This window comes from Lytechinus pictus, chromosome 13, assembly GCF_037042905.1.
Source record: "Lytechinus pictus isolate F3 Inbred chromosome 13, Lp3.0, whole genome shotgun sequence".
Lineage (NCBI taxonomy): Eukaryota > Metazoa > Echinodermata > Echinoidea > Temnopleuroida > Toxopneustidae > Lytechinus > Lytechinus pictus.
In genome coordinates this window covers 2116702-2121597 of record NC_087257.1, presented here as the reverse complement: position 1 = coordinate 2121597, position 4896 = coordinate 2116702, and the positions used below count along the sequence as shown (strand labels likewise).

Below are 4896 nucleotides of genomic sequence, written 5' to 3'. Positions count from 1 at the left end.
ACTAGACCGAAAGCTGCGTGCGCGTTCAGCACAAAACAAATGAGATTAGGCTCCGCCTACCGCGATCATTTGAAGACAAAAATAAGCCCTCATTGACATTCATGAGCATGAAGATATTCATAATCCGGCCTTTTCATTGGCTAAGAGCGTCATTAATACGCGATTTCCCCGATTCTTTGTCATCGATACTAGTGGTATCGTGTTACAGAATTAATTATTCATTTGACCTCATTACGTCATCTAATTTATTCATTCTGAAACTTTTCTTTCCACACACATAATGGACCTACGAACACTCCGGTGAGTACGTATAAATGGATACAACCACATGAATTCAGTGGACTGTTTACACATTTCACACTGTATTTTGTGATCTTAGGTTATTTCTTTAACAAATTAGAGAGTTTGCTATCATTCTTCTGTTAAAGGAAAGCACAATTTGGTCTTTGAAGTTGAAGTTAGATTGTCATCGTCGCCCAGTGCAGCCTGTATCATGTATGTTGCTTGCAGTGTTGTGGTTATGCCGTTATGCCGCTGTGTTAACCACATGTATGATGTATTTTGTACGGGCTCCTAGCCGGCTGGGAATCGAGATATAATCGGGCTGGTGTGGTTCACCTCCAACAAGGACCAACCCACGATTGATTAAAACAAGAAGAATTAGGCTTTTTTTTTGGACACCGTAACGTTAGATCTAGAGGGAGATCTGCATCTATCTTCAGTAGATCGAGACTCAGTCAGGAATAAACTGTGAAGCGGAGTGTACGTGGATGAAGATACGCCTGCCGTGGCATTGTGTCAATCCTCAGTCCTCACTTTGTCTTTGACTTTGTTTCAGATATCAAATTTATTTTGCATAAGTTCAGGCTTCTGCATTTAGCCCCCACCCATTTTAACTCTTGTTATTTATAAATATAGCTAGACTCGGTCTTAGAAATAACATGCTGCTCTGCATGTTTGTCTTATCATCAATATGACCTAGATCTTCTTAATCCTAGGCCCTACTACTACTTTATATCTAGGCTAGGCTACTTTACTATTATTTATTCATCGATGCTATCAAGAGCTAGGCCTACCTAATTCAAATCTAGTCTAACTTATACTTTCCCAACCCTCGACACTTACCCCCAGGGCTTATGATCTAGGTCTGTAATTTAGGCGTAGATCTAGGTCTGGGCCTAAACGACTCCATTTACATACATGTACGAGTATGACTGTCTGTGGACCAGGACTAGATCTAGATCTACTCTCGGTCAATAATGGCAATGAAGTCTTAGCCAGGAATAAAAGTCAGAGTCAGACATCACAAATTTATAAACCGATATAGGGTCTAGATCTCGGTTTAGAACCGATCGAAGCTTTACTTTCTAGGTCTAGATAGATCGAGAGTCCATCGTTAGTCTAGATGTAACCCAGAGAGCTGCTACGATTTTTAACAAAAATGGCCGATCGAGATGGGGTAGAAGGAGAGAACTTTTCGTTTTTTTGAGGTTCCAGACTGTGCCCAGATGTCAGGAATCTGCCACTCGTTAGACCTTCATCCATATAATCGTGGTAATTGTATACTTTCTGTTTTCACAATTCATTTGGAGAAATATTTAGACCATAAATCACCCTAGTCCGGTGACAATGGTAAAATACACGGTAAGCTTCTGGGCTCCCGCCCGCTGCGCGGGCGGGAGCTCTCTGGGTTAGTCTAGATGTAGACCTAATTTAGATACGGTACATGAACGCTGTCGCACAGCACTGAGTCTCGTTGGACTAGATCTATACTTTCTTACAAATAGATCTAGGCCTATACCTAGTGCATGGGATTATGAAATTATTTTAAAATAAAATGAAATAAGATTCGGAAATAAAAAGATCCAGATATTTTTTTTTTGGGGGGGGGGGCAGACATGTGAAAAAATTTTGAGAAACCTAAAATTCAGAAAGCGAGGGCAAGAAGCGACCAATATTATTACCTAGGGCCGTTTTGTGCATTTTCTAAAGTAAAATTGAAGGATGTCATGCAATTCTCTTTTTGATGAAGGTTTTCACATTTCAGCTCTTAACCAAACCCCTCCCCCTATACATACGGCCATGAAAAAGATCACTTCTTATTATTGTTCTCTCTTTTCTTTCACAAACAGGTTGAGTTTGAAGAACAAGAAAAACAGTAGAGGTCTACCTATATGGTTCAAGATGATGATCATAAGTGCATGCATCATTTTGCAGATTCTCATCCAGGTATAAAACTTAAACTAACCCATACAAAATTACAGATACATTACATGCATTGAATGTTAACAACGTTTACATTAAATAAAAATAATCCGAGCCACAAAGAGGTAAGATCTGTAATGAATATACACTTCTTAAATATACAGGCTCTAGAGTCTAATATAGAACCAATACTAAAATTTATGTACCTTGGGCAAATTTATAAAATAAGGTCATGTCCTTGATCTACTAGTATTTAAATGGCCTTTTTATTTCCTATTTGTTTATAAACAAAACAATATTTATTTTTCATATTTTACAAAATTCATTTTATTCATTCTTTAGTGTGATATTCATATTTCATATTTGTAGATTTACGATTTTTAAAAAATCTTGTTATTTTACATTTTGTCCAATAGAATGATGCAGTTTTACAATTTCCATGGAGGTGATTGATGATGATAAATAATTGGTGAAGTAGGCCTAATAGAACAGCGACTAGACCACAAAGAGAAATACAACCTACAGCAGTTATATGAGTGAGTTAATTAGTGAATATTTTTAATAATGGAGGTTGTTCACATTTTTTGGGCAACAAATAGACCTGCCTTTGAAAAACCCATTTCAATTTAGTTTTTAGATTATCATTATAGTTAGTGTCGTTTTTAATCACAGATCAAATATTCTGTGCAACAAAACATATCAACTGTAATTCTGACTATTTATATAATTTACATATGTTGATTCATATATTCATATTTATGAGAAATCTCTGACATTTTTCATAGAGTACATGTAGTTATAATGGAGAGTGGTATGTAAACTGCATAGAACAGGTCTAAGTGATATGCTTTATAGAAGTACAAGTTTATAATTAGTAGAAGTAAGATTTCCTGTTTTGTGTTGAAGAAACATATATATGTATAGTCTCACTTTTCTTAAAACATTTATATTTTATAAATCACGACAATTTTAATTTAAATTCATTGATTTTTTTCTTTCTCTATTTTTTAAATCTGCAGGACTGGTGTAACAGATGTTTTCATTCAAGAAATCCAACAATTCAACATTGAAGAGTCTGACTTAGGAACCACTTGATGAAGATCGAAAAGGTTGTTTTTTTCCAAGTCCAATTTTTCAACAACAAAAAACTAAATTATTATCACAACCCCAAATTCATGACGTATGAAATTTCTTGTTGATTTTCATTCAAACTGGTTGCAAAAGAGAAACTATTAACATACAAATAGGAGCGGTGGAGTGAAGTTGAAAGTGGGGGGGGGGGGCATAGGGAAAATGCTGTATTACGTGAAATTTTTAAGAAGTTGCAAGCTAAGCATAATTTTGACATTTTTAAAAAGAAAATCTAAAATATTCAGAATGATATATTTCACCCTTTTATTTCCTTTCTCTTTTTTTTTTTTTTGGGGGGGGGGCAAGAGTCCTTCAAGCCCCCCCCCCCCCCTCCATCTGTACGAAACTGCTTATATACCCCCACTCATGAATTATTCAACTTAATGCACAAAGGATTTCCTTCATAAGTATATTATCGAAATGAGAATATTGTTTTCTTGTTTCAAAGGGCAATCGTCATGGTGACCATAAAACGGGTCCTTCTCAGGTAAAAGGGGCAAAGAACAAGTTCTTTAGGAGCACTTTTCTTGGGTAAAAGGGGGCAGTGATTCGAGAAAGGGCACTTACAAGAAGGCGAGGGCGCACTCTTTAACACATGAAACGGGCCCTCAGATGAAAGGGCACAGAACACGTTCCGGGGGGGGGGCATTTTTGGGTTAAAAAATTGCATACAAGGAAGAGCACTTGGTAACACCTAAAACAGGTTCTCGTCAGGTGAAAGGGACACAGAACACGTTCGTGAGGGGGCATTTTTCTTGCATAAAAAGGCACTTTTCAGTGCTTCAAGAAGTAGGGGGAACTGTGCCCCCCCCCTCCCCAGGATCGCTGCCCCAGCATACAAAAAAAAATTATTTTGGTTCAAAGTTATTAACATACGCTTAAGAAAAAGGTAAAGCTTAATCCTCTGATAATGTGATATTTTTTTATGGCTAATTAATAAAATTCACCACTAACCAGAGAATTCCTTAATGTCTTTCATTCGTGTTCATATAGTATTTGTACAGAGCTAAAATTAAAGGAATTTGGAATTGGCAAAATTCAAAATGAGATGAAGATCGAGAGAGGGAAAGAGTGACGAGAAGTGGGTTGAAAAGAGATGAGAAAGAAATGGAGGGGCACATATGAAGAGATAATTAAGAGGGGGGTGGTAAGAGAGCTAGAATGTGGGAAGTAGGAACAAAAGGGGTGGAAGAGAAATAAGACGAGATTTATGGAAACCAGGAGACAGATAACAAGTGGGAAAAGAAGAAGGAAATATATGAAGAGTTTAGTTGCAAAAGGGGTTAGGGCCACTTCCGAGAAAAACCATGTTTTTATTCTCACTTATTGCAATATTCTTATAAGAAACTAAATTGTCATGATGTACTACTCTATCATGTGAACATAAAATTGGGTATAAAAGAAATCTACCTGTCTTCAATATTTTTCTATACACTTAAAAAAATATCATTGTGTACCTAACCCCTTTTGCAAGTAAATTGAAGTGAATCCAATCTCTTTTGATTAAAAAAGTGATTTTTTTTTTGGCCACTTCCATTCACGTTTTCATTTGAATTTCAA

General features: G+C 36.4%; 1 long non-coding RNA gene across 2 annotated transcripts; it reads left to right on the top strand.

The window, feature by feature from the left end:
• The first annotated feature begins 279 nt into the window (after positions 1 to 279).
• Positions 280 to 3423, top strand: LOC135156287 (uncharacterized). Of its 2 annotated transcripts, XR_010295388.1 has the most exons (4): positions 280 to 300; positions 2133 to 2229; positions 2622 to 2741; positions 3225 to 3423. It is a non-coding gene; the product is annotated as an uncharacterized LOC135156287 (long non-coding RNA). The 2 variants fall into 2 exon arrangements; XR_010295387.1 differs by lacking the exon at positions 280 to 300 and having other exon boundaries at positions 2062 to 2229.
• The last annotated feature ends 1473 nt before the right edge of the window (positions 3424 to 4896 follow it).